Here is a 12,302-nt window from a genome sequence, read left to right on the forward strand (position 1 = left end):
GTAGAGCCCAGGAGTGGGCACCATTCGGTTAATTGGTGGAGGACCTGCCACCATTGGTTGCAGGACACTTTGGAGAGGGCTCTGGGGAGGGCTGGGCTTCCTGAGCACAGGGGAAGGAGCTCAGAGCATCACGTGGGCATAGAAGGGAGCCCAGTCCCTGCAGGTTCCCCATAAGAGTGAGAGTCTGGTTCCTTCTAGGCTCCCCAAAGCCCCTGCTCCCCCTGAAATAGAGATGAAATAAGAAGGCAGCTCTCCTGGCTTAGCGCTCCCCATTCCTCATTGAAATCGGCTCCCACTCTGGGCCAAGTGAGTGGCTGGCCAAGTTCCCTTGGGTCCCTATCTCTTTGCCTCTCAATCAGAGGCTCTCAGCAGAGATCCCAGGTTCTTAGCAGGGGGGCAGCCTGCCCTGACATGTGTCTGCCTTCTGCATCAGCTCTGATTGACTTTTTACTTCCCTGCTTGTCCAAGCAATAATTAGGGTCCCCTTTTCCATATTAAGCAGCTGCTGTCATCACCGCTTCACGGTCCTCCTAATCACATTTCTCCTCCTTCTCTCTATCCTGGGGGCAGGCTCCTGACAAGTCTGGCAGAAGGACGTTGGAGAGGGAGGCTGGGGGATGCGGGGGTGTGGGGCGACTTTCTTAGAATATGACAAGGCTGGCTGTGACTTCCAAGGTGGGCCTGCCCAAGATGGAACAGAAAATCACATCCAGTCTCAGCAGGGAAACTAGTAGAGACCCCCATGATGCCGTGGCCCCCAACTCACCTGTCCCTGATGCCTGAATCCCCTCCTTAGAGATTTAGCCCTTTGAAAAGGGCATGTTATTAACATAAAATGTTTCTGGAGGCAGACTAGTTAAACTGCCTGTGATTTCCAGTAGACGCCTGCACTGATCTCTGCCCGCCCTCTCCTGCTCAGCTCTATCCCAGCAGCTACTCCCAGAAAACTACATTTCCCAGGCTCCTCATCTGCCGGCTTCCTGTCAGGTTCGGCCAAGGAAAGCCTCTGGCTGGAGACTGGTAGTGGGGAGGTGAGGAGCACCCCTCTCTCTGATTGTGATCTCAGCCTGTGGCTGCTTATGTGGCCGCATCTCTGCTGTGGCCTCAGCTTCCCCAGGTGTCCCCTTCACAGTTCCAGTTCCAGCCTTGGGCAGCCCCTTCCCTACATTCCCAGCTTGTACCCGATCCCCCCGGATCCTAGGCTGGTACCGTTCCCTTGTACCTCCTCCGAGGCTGGGGCAGGTTCCTGCAATCGGCAATCTCTGGGCTGTTTCCCGATCTCCTGTTTTAGCTCCACCAGCACCTCTGTAACTGGTTCTGCATATTGTTTCCTCTATTGAAACTACCTGGCAAAAGTTCTTTTTCTTTTTACCTGGACCACAACTTGCACAGCAGCTTACGCTTAAAATGTTCAAGGTGTATGGGAGTTAGTTGCTCAGTTGTGTCTGACCCTTTGTGACCCTATGGACTATAGCCTGCCAGGCTCCTCTGCCCATGGAATTCTCTAGGCAAGAATACTGGAATGGGCTGCCATTTCCTTCTCCAGGGGATCTTCCAGACCCAGGGATGTAAGCCGGGTGTCCTGCAGGCAGTCTTGTGCATTGCAGGCAGATTCTTTACCAACTGAGCCACCAAATGTTCAACGTGGAACCGTTAATTCCGCCTCCCTAGACATTCATCTCTTTCTTCATCAGTCTCATCCAGCTCTGTAAATACCTCCACTGTCCACACGGCACAGCACTCAAGTCAGAAAGCCGAACACTCTCCTTGTTTCTTTTGTCCATATGTCCAATTTATTATCAAGTCCTTTTGCAAAGTATGTATCCTGAACCCTTGGTTTCCATCAACGTCATCGCCTCTCACCTGGCCTGGAGCCTCCGTACTGGTGTCCAGGCTTCTTTTCTTTCCTCTTCACTATCTACTCTCTGAATGGGCTTTTAGAAACCAAACTCAGATCCCGTCCCCCAGCCCCCTGCCTAAAACCTCTCAGTGGACCCCATTTGAATCCAGACTCCTGTCCAGGCTCAATCAGGGTGTGTCCATTCATATATAACATCACCTGTTCCTGGCAAAATGCATCAGGGAAAAAAAAGGCTCTGCTGGAAGATACCTGGGCCTTCAGAATTGACGACAGGAGATTCTAGGTTTGGAAAACGAGCATGAAGCCACTTTTGGTAGCACAGCCAGGTCAGAACATGTGCAAGTCTGCTGGGCACCACATCCCCCATCACTGCCCAGAGGGAGCCTGACTTTCCTCCCAGCTTTGGCTACTTGAGACTCAAAGTCTAAAGCAGGAGGGAGGTGTCAGCAAAACCCGCTCAAGTGCCATAACCTAGTCTAGAGAGAAAGAATCTAGCTCCCTGCCTTTTGTTGCTCAGCCCCGCCCCCCCCCCCCCAAAAAAAAAGAGCAGATGAATGCTGGGCAGACAAAGCATGGTGGAGACCCACAGGTGGCCTTCAGGCACTGCACGATCCAGCTTCTGCTTCTTCCTCATCCCCAGCTTATCCCCCCTCACCACCGCCCCTCTGGGGTTCACTCCACACCATGCTGACCTGTCGGTTTCTAGAACACAGTCAAGCTCCTCCTTCTCTCTGTGTTTCCTCTCAGGGCTGCCCCTCACAGAGGAATGGTGACTTGTGACCCCAGCTGCCCTGCATCTCCCAGTTCCCCTGCTGGAGGGGTGAAGGAGCTCATCCTATGTCCAGCAAGTGCCCAGGCCATGATCCAGTCCGTTGTGGTGTGACCCTCATCCAGCCTCAGGGGCAGCACATTTTTTCTGAGTCAGGAGTGTTGCCAGGGCTGCTTAGGGCCTCCCCTCTGGAAGGGAGTACCCTTGGGTGCCTGCCGAAGCCTCCTCCAGGCCCAGCATCTTCTCCCAGGGGCGAGGCCCATCCCCGGTGGGCACGGGCACCCAGTCCCTCCAGTCCCTTCTCCCCAGACACGCCTCCCTCCTCCCCCCGCTTCCCCCCACCTCTTCACCACCAACAGCTGCAGGATCTCAGAGCCAGGGAGCATAAGAGACAGGTGCTTGTCTTTGGTTTTATTCTTTTAAGAAGAAAAACAATGAAAGAGACAAACCCTAGGAAATCAAGTGGGGGAAGAAACTCAGCCTTGCATTCCGGGGAAATGTTAAATCAGCGAATTGAAATGCCGGAGATGAAAGTGGGACTGTGGGGTGGAGCCTGTCACACCCGCGCCTACAGTGACAGTGTGGAGACGGTGGGGGATGCAGGCAGGGCCTGGCTGGGGGGCTTGACGTCAGTGCCCCCATTCTGCAGTCTCCTGAGCTCCCTCCCCCATGGCTCTCCCTATTGTCAGCCCCTCCCCACCACCGCATCCTATTTAAGTTCCCTACACCCCTCATCATTTAGGAGAGTGCTCCCTAGTGGTGGTGTGATATGGATTTATAATAAGAAATAAATCTTTGCCTCCCCTGCCCCCAACTCCTAAAACTCCTGAGATTCCATAAATGATGAGAGCAAGGCGAGCATTGTTTTTTATAATATTTGGTCTTTTGTCCTCTGTTCCTGAACAGCCCCCTGCCTGAGCCAGAAAGGTGAAGAGTCTTGTTATTCATAACAAGTCGCTTTCAACCATCCTGAGTTTATGTTAATGAAGTGACTTTTGGAAACCCTTAAGCATGGGGGCTGGTTGCCAGGGGAACCAACTGCGTAATTTGAGGGTTGGCACTTTCTGCCCCTCCCCGCCCCCACTCCAGGGAGGCAAGAGGGGCTGGAGATGGAGTTCAGTCGCCAGGGCCAATGACTTAATCAATCATACCTCTGTAATGAAGCCTTCATGAAAAAAATCAAAAGGACAGGACTTGGAGAGCTGGGTTGGTGAATACAATACACACCAAGAGTGGCACACCCCATTCCATGGGGACAGCAGCTCCCAGACCTCACCCTGTGTTGTCTATCTTTATCCGGCTGTTCATCTGTATCCTTAGACACAGAATCGTTTCCTGGTGTTGGAAAAAATACAGGTGGTGCCAAGGTGGACTCAGCAAGAGATTGTGGTCTCCTTGGCTTTTTATAAATCACTCCTTTCAAGACCCGTGGCTGGGAAGTGGCCCTCCTGCCCTTCTCTGTCCTAGGGAGAGTCTGGCCCTCTAGGAGGTGGGTTGCACTCCTGTTTCCAAGGCACTGAACCCACAGTCCTCTAGTCATTGCCTATGACCATGGGTCTACTGGACACAGGAGGATTTCAAGTGGGTTAAGTTCTCAGGGGAAAGAAAAGTGGGGAAAGAGATGTGTAACAGCTATGGAGAGGGACCCATCTGATGGAGTTACTCACTGCTAGGCTGTGAGATGGGATGTGGGGGAGGGAGCAGAGAACCCCTGGGGATGGGGGCAGAAATGCAGAGCAGCTGCCAGAGAGATGGAGCGGTACTGCCCCCTGGGTACCTTCAGGACGCCCCTCCATAGAACCTGAGCTGGGCCCAGGCCTGCAGCCATCATGCAGGACCTCTGGGCGGCAGCTTACGAGATGGAAGGAAGGGCCTGCTGCCCACCCCCATGCAGTTACCACCACACCCAGAATGTTTAAACCTCTAATGAGCCATCTCATCCCCACACAGCATCTGCCCATGTGGTTCTGTGGGAGCCCTGCCTCACTAAGCAGCTGAGAGTCATTTAGGACCAAGTGGGAGCATTCTCTTTGGCACAGTGCAGAGCCTGCTGTGATGAGCATAGAGGGAAAATGATGAAGGGACAAACTGGACCTCCAGCGTGGGCCTGACCAGGCCAGAGCCTGCGGGAAGGAGCCAGGCGTGGTTGCCAGGCAGGCTCTTCTTTTCAGGGCCCCTCTCCTTGGACCCCACCCACAACAAGAAGGTTGTTGTTCCAAATCTCTTGTTCTCCCAGCTACCTTCAGGGCCATTCAACCTCACTTTGCTGCTGAGTGCCCTTGAATGAGGGGTAATCATTCCAGAGACACAGCAGGCAATGTTTTTCTGCCCTTAGGGGAAAAGGAAAATCTGTCCAGGTCCATTCGCGTAAACTATTCAGCCCTCTAAGTTCCAAAGCTGCTTGTAGGAGTGCCCTTCCAAAGCCGGGGTGGCCAGGGAGCCTGGTTAACTGAAGCCGCCTGGGCCTTCAGTACCACGGACAGCGCCCAGCCCGGCGCCACCACCATTCAGGTTGGAGGACAGGCAGCCGGTGATGCTGGACCTAAGAAAACGCCATTCCTGAGGCCCTGGGAGTTTGTCCTTTTTACCGCCGCTTGAGGGGACATCGGATAAGGAATGTCACCACCGGGGCCCAGATGCCTGGTAATCAACCATTTTCAGTGCCCTGCATGGAAAGGCAATTAAAACAAGAATTAAAAAGCCATAGCATCATTTAAAATCCAATAACACGGCTGGCCTGAAATGTGTCCTCAGTCTCCGGGGAGGGTAGAGGTGGCGTGTGGGGAGGTGTGGAGGACAGAGAGCTGTGGCGACGAGAGAAAAGAGTCGGAAAGGGAGAAACGGTGGCGTGGGAACGGAGAAGGTTGCTGAGCCTCTCCCCCAAGTAGCCAGAGTCTGCTCACCCCACTCCCATCCCGCCCTGCCTGGGAAGCCCTCCCTGACGACTGGCCTGAAGGAAGTCCCCTCCCCTGGCGTCCTCTGGCCTACTCCCCTCTCATGGAGTTCAGCTTTGATTCCTGGCTATGTGCGGTCCTTCTCAGCCAGGGCATGTGCTTCTGTGGGGATGGACTGTAATTACATCATCAATCCACAGTCTTATCCCCCATCCCCTCCCAGCAAGTCCATCCCTACACTGAGAATAAGAAAGACCAGAATCCTCGTGAGCCTGTGTGTTAAAACACAAAGTGAGCCTGGCCATTTCCCCTTTTTGTTTTCAATAACTTGAAAGGGTCCATGCACATCCCTTCATGTAAAAGCTCTGAGTTTGCTCTTCACTCCAAAGAGACCCAGGGAATTTCCAATCTACTAAGATGACGTTAACCCTTTTCACATCAAATAAAGCCCTCCTGCAGGTAATCTTCCTGTCACAAGCTTACTGCCTTGATGTGACTTGGAAGTGAGTGGGGATATTTGGTTCCTTTCATTTTTCCTCTTTAAATCTAAACAGGATTCGGTCTGATAGGAGCTGTTCTTGCGATTTATCTCTTTTGGAATCTCGTGTCTATTTTAAATAAATTTTTTTTTCTTTTTTTACAAGAAACTGCAATCTTCTTAAGATGTTTTTTTGAATTCAGTTCTGGCAGTCAGACATTCAAAAATGAGTAATAATATTAATGGTTATCTCTGTGATTGGGTCTTGTCTGAGACCTGGGGGTATTCCTTCAAAGTCCTGCAGTGTTTTAGGCTGCAGTTTCCCAATAAGTTTGTCGCTCTTTCAAGAAAAACAATATTCCAGGGAGTGGAAAAGGAAAAGAGAGATGAATGCTGCCAGGGGGGATGAGGGTGAGCTCTAACAGCCCTGTCTTCAGGCTGTTCTGGGCAGTTCGTCCTTGTTTTAGGTCTCGGTAAGAGTAGCTAGGGCTTCCCAAGAAATCCCATGAACAGAGGAGTCGGACACAACTTAACAGCAAAACAAAGAGCCGCTAAGGGCTTCCCTGGTGGCTCAGCGGTAAAGAATCCACGTGCCAATGCAGGAGACCTGGGTCAGGAATATCCCCTGGAGAAGGAAATGGCAACCCACGCTGCTGTTCTTGTCTGGGAAATCCCATGGACAGAGGAGCCTGGGGGGCTACAGTCCATGGAGTTGCAAGAGTCAGCATGACTGAGCATCTAAACAATGACAACAGAAGTTAAGGCTTGCCAGCATCTAAACTGCTCTCTCCAAATTCATTTTCGTGCCAATGTCCTAAACCCTGTGGTTTGAGCCCAAGTGTGCCTCGGTCTTGCCCTGTTATCCCAACTGGGATTTCAGGACCTGCCCATTGGCACATCCTTCACTTTGATGTGGTGCACCATAGACTACAAGCGTTCAGGACCTGAGACCACGCTCACCGTCAGGGGAGACCCGGTCTCTGCTCAGCCGGACATCCACGAAGAGGCCAGAGCTGTTAATAAAGAGGCCTCTAGCAATGAACAATGCCCCCTGAATTTCTGAGTGAATTCACCCTCTTATACACTTGCCCAGACCCCCCCTGGCCACCCAGCCCGAGCACTGGACCGCAGAGGAAACAGAATTCCACCCCCTTCCTTACCCTGCCATTGCAGAGCGGGCTGGTAAGAATGAGCCTGCCTGACCACCCCAACTGTCAATGGCAGAGGCTGCCTGTGGCCCGCCCCTCCTGTTAGCAGCCGTTGGCAGCCCCCCAAATCCAAAGAGCATCAGCCCAGCAGATGTGGGGGAGTCAACGGCTGAGGGTCACTGATGCAATGGAAGAGAAGAAGTTTGGACAGCTAGCGCCTTTTACCTTAATCTACCCTGGATTAGGCTGACATTTGAAATGACTTTGGCTCCCTTCCACACAGCATAAAACCTATACCAAGACTTCTTAAACATGAGAGCACAAACTTTCCTCAACCACCGGCTTCCCTAATCTTTTATGAAAATGTGTCAGCTGTCCTGGCCTCCTTGTTCTAGCACTTCATGCCCTGGGATCAGGGAGCTGGAAGCTGCCTGCCTGGAAGGCGTTGAAGAGAAAGGACATGCACCTCACGAGAGGCCAATCTTTCCTTAAAATGAATTTGTCACTTGCAAAGTCATCTGCTTTCTCTTCACACACATCCATCATCCCCACAAAAATATAAATACATATAGTTAAAACTCAGTAAAAACGTGGCCCAGTGTCACCAGGCTCACTTCACAGAAGGCACAGACTCCATGGCTGCCCAGGTCACAGACCCAGCTCTCAGCTAAACGTACACTGTGCCTGGAAGGAAAGCTATGTGACCTCTTCTTCTTAGAGTTTTACAGCAGCAGCTTTCGTGATAAATCCCCCATAAATAGAAAGGGAACCCAGAAGCAAGTTGGTGACTGCAACGTTTCTAGGAGTATATTAACCACCTGGGGATGTATTGACCAGAAGTCGGCAGGAACGCTGTTGTAAAACTCAGCCGAGTCCCCAGGTTCTGTGCACACTGTCAATAGTCCATGAGGCTGAACTGAACAGAATGGCATCTTATCGGGTTGTTTTGGGTCCAAGTTGTGGGTGTCCTGCGGACTCCGCGGGAGACCAGAGATATGGGAACGTTCATTCAAGTAGCAGATGTAACACACAAACAAGAAACTCAACAAATCAGAAGTTGATTCAGGGTCTACCCTCTGCAGGTTCGTGTTTTCCTCTGCACCGGCACTATTTCTCTACGGTGATGTCTGCTCTATATCATTTCTCAATGAGTCATTTGAGTGTTCTGAAAAAGGACCCCGAGCCATAGAAGGAAAAGCATAAGGTCACCAAAGCCTGTGTCTCCTGGGCCAGGGCACAATCATTGCCTAAAATACATCTCTCGGTGCTTTGCCTGCCCTAGTTTTAAATGCCATACCCATCAGCTAGGATTTTTGCCCATGAGCCCAGCCACACAGCTCCGAGGGGGGACATCAAGGGCTTGGAACCAAAGGGGTAGCAACAGCTATCCTTCCCCTCAATCACAGCTCCCACACTTGAGAAGCCGGGTTCTTTGCCTTTCCTTGGCCCTGGCTTAAGGTAAGCAGGGCATGTTTAATTCTTACCACTGTCCTGGGCATCTGACCTTAGGAAACCTTTCATTTTACATTTTGATGCCGTAAGCTTTGGCACTGTCATCAGTCCCGGGCTATTTCTGCTCACCTGAACTCCGTCACCCTCTAGAAGGCATCCTCTGCCTCTCCGAGGGCATTGTCTGAGCCGCCACGCCGCCCTCATGGGCCCCCCGGCGCTGATTTCCTTCTCTGCCAGCCCCTCCCTGCCACCCACATCTTCTGTGCTGTGTTCTCGGGGCCTCGGTGCCACACGTCCGGCAGCTCACCTGCCTGTTTCCAGCTCGTAGTTCTAACCTCCCGACGTCTCCTTGCATTAGGTCTCTGTGCGACTGATGTTTGCTCCATCTCCCAATTTAGTCTCAGCTGCAGATTTAATTAACATGCTGTTGCCTCCCTGTTCCAGGCCATTAATGAAGATGTTATGGCAAGTAGCCGGCAAACAATATTTTCAAGGTCATGAGGAGGGAACACTACGCTGCTAATACCTCTGCCCAACATGGGGGAATGAGGCAGTTGAGTGCCCGCATACGGTTTGAGTCATTTCCTCTGGGTTTTGGGAACTTTACTCGGACTCGGGTTAGGTTTTCACGCCTCCCCTCAGCCTGGCCCACTGCACATCCAGGGCAATTCCCATTCGGAGGATGAAGAACATCAGATTATGCCTTCGTTTTATTTTTGGCCAGTTTCTAGCAGGAGAAACAGCCACTAATTGCACCTTTGGAGGGAGAGATGGTACACACGATAAAGACAAAGGAGTCGTTATCAGGCTTGTTAGCCAGCCACCTCTCCATCCTTGAAGCATAACAATGACGGGGCAACACACACTGAGGTCAAGGCAGCTGACAGCAAGGGGAGCCCAGGCGTTCCCGCTGAGTTGGTTCCTAAAGGGCTGACCCTCAGGATCTACAGCCTGGACAAGAGGCCCCTTCGTCCTTGCGGACGCGGGCGCTAACCTTGTTTGTGACCCCCTTGCAGACCATGAGCCCCCTCCAACACCCCCTTCCCACTAGTCTCCCCCACCTCTGCATTACAAGGAGCAGCCCTTTATGAAGCCCCACTTGTCTTCCTTCCACACCAAACTGCAGATATCACAGCGTAACCCTGCAAATTGCTTGGATCAGAAGCATTGAATCACAGGAGCGATTCAGGATAATGCTATTTACGCCCAGAAAATTGATCCCGGGTTATTTACTGTTACCAGCACTTCCCTTCTCCCCATCTCTCACTGCAGGCCTGTCTCCGGTTCCCAGACTCCTAATCATTTCTCAGACAGAGTGTCTTGAAGGTGTCTCTGGACTGGAGCCCAGACTGGCCCAGCTGAGTGTGAAGGGGTGGAGGGAAACAGCTTCACATTTCCCCCCGTGCTTGGCAGACAGGCTTGGCTCCCCCTGCCATCCCAGCTGCAGTCCTTCCGGGGTCCAGATCTGGCCTCCCCGAACCTCAGAACCCAAGAGAGCCACATGCGCATGTCGCCCTCAGTCTGCTGCGGCTGCATCGTGGTCAGATGACTTGCCAGAGAGATGGGTTAGGGAGAGCAGCAGGTGTGGAGGATTTGTACCTGGCCTCTGTTACAGCCTGCCCCAACTGTAAACATTCATGTGCTCACCAAACACTGAGAGGTGAAAAAGCACAGTGGATTCTGAAGCCAGACTCCTGAGTTTGAATCCTGGTCCTGCTGTTTCAACAGTTGCATAATGTTGGGCCAGCTGTTTAACCTCAGTTTTCCCACCTATAAAATGGGATAATAATCACACCAGTTTCATAGAGTTGTGAGACCATCTAAAAACTAACACATGTGATGTCTGGCTGATATTTATTACGTATCAAACATCTTTCACACTCCAGACACTGTTAAGGTCAGGGGTCAGCAAACGTTTCCTGTAAGGTCCAGATAATAATTATTTTTGGCCTTGTGGGTGACAACGTCTCTGTCACACCTATTCAACCCTGCGGCAAAGCAGCTCCAAAGCAGCCATTGACTATAAACAGAGAAGGAGTATGGCTGTGTTCCAATAAAACTTTATTTATAGACACAGAAAAGTAAATTTACTATCAATTCACCTGCCACTAAATATTATTCTTTTGTAAAAAAATTATTAAAAATGTAAAAACTACTCTTAGCTCACAGGTTATATAAGATTAGAGGGCACGTTCGATTTGACCCATATTGGCTAGTCCCTGGTCAAGGCGCTGGAGATACAGATGCTGACATGCCTCACACAGGAGCCCGGGAAGGGAACCCGGGGAAGGGTTCCTTCATGGCCCTCAGGTCACTTTGCGCCCACCATGGTCTGTGACATTGTCTTAAAAGTACCTCTTGGGTGGATGAACCTAGAGCCTATTATACAGCACGAAGTTAGTCAGAAAGAGAAAAACAAATATTGTATATTAACACACATATATGGATTCTAGAAAGATGGTGCTGATGAACCTGTTTGAAGGACAGTAGTGGAGACGCAGACAGACCAGCCCCGTGGACACGGCGGCGGGGGACGGGCAGGAGAGGGCAGGACACATGGAGAGAGGAGCCTGGAAACACGTACCTTCAGTTCAGTGCAATTCAGCCGCTCAGTCGTGTCTGACTCTGCGACCCCGTGAACCGCAGCACGCCAGGCCTCCCTGTCCATCACCAACTCCTGGAGCTTACTCAGACCCATGTCCATCGTGTTGGTGATGCCATCCAGCCATCTCATCCTCTGTCATCCCCTCTCCTCCCACCTTCAGTCTTTCCTTGCAGCAGGGTCTTTTCCAGTGAGTTGGTTCTTCGCATCAGATGGCCACAGTATTGGAGTTTCAGCTTCAACATCAGTCCTTCCAGTGAATATTCAGGACTGATCTCATTTAGGATGGACTGGTTGGATTTCCTTGCAGTCCAAGGGATTCTCAAGAGTATTCTCCAACACCACAGTTCAAAAGCATCAATTCTTTGGTGCTCAGCTTTCTTTATAGTTCATTACCATATGTAAAATAGATACCCAGTGGGAATTGGCTGTATGACTCCAGGAACTCAAACCAGGGCTCTGTGACAACCTAGAAGAATGGAATGGGGTGGGAGGTGGGACAGAGGTTCAAGAGGGAGGGGACACATGTATACCTATAGCGGATTCATATTGATGTATGGCAGAAACCAACACAATATTGTAAAGCAATTATCCTTCAATTAAAAATAAACAGTTTTTTTTAAGTCCCTCTTGAAACAGGGCAGTGAGACTCTGATCAGGCCAAGGTTAAGAAATGGCAGTTCAGTTCCAAGCCCTGGCATTCTGTGCTCTAATTCCTCTGAGATAAATCTTGGACTCCAGAGACCCAGTGCACCAGTGAGTCACCAACACAGCATGCTAGAGGAGGTCTAACCTCACATCAGGAATAGAACACAGAGAGCCAGTTGGTGGGAAGCCCTGCTGAATGGGGAGTTTAGAGGGTATCTGGGTTGGGTTCGAAGCACTGCAAACATCTGTTTTTTTCCGGAGGGCAAAAGCCAGAGCCGACTGAAGAATGGCAGGGTAGGGGCTCCTGGCTGGGAAGCAGTCCCCTTCCAGATGTTTGGGGCAGCCTCTCTGGAAGTCACTAGTGACCAACGAGGTTCACCTAGGGAATGGCCCCTGCCCCCCAGACTCTCGGGACTTCACCCCCATCTGCCCAGCCACCTCCCCACTGGC

The sequence above is a fragment of the Capra hircus genome, chromosome 23 (genome assembly GCF_001704415.2).
Source record: "Capra hircus breed San Clemente chromosome 23, ASM170441v1, whole genome shotgun sequence".
NCBI classification, from domain to species: Eukaryota; Metazoa; Chordata; class Mammalia; order Artiodactyla; family Bovidae; genus Capra; species Capra hircus.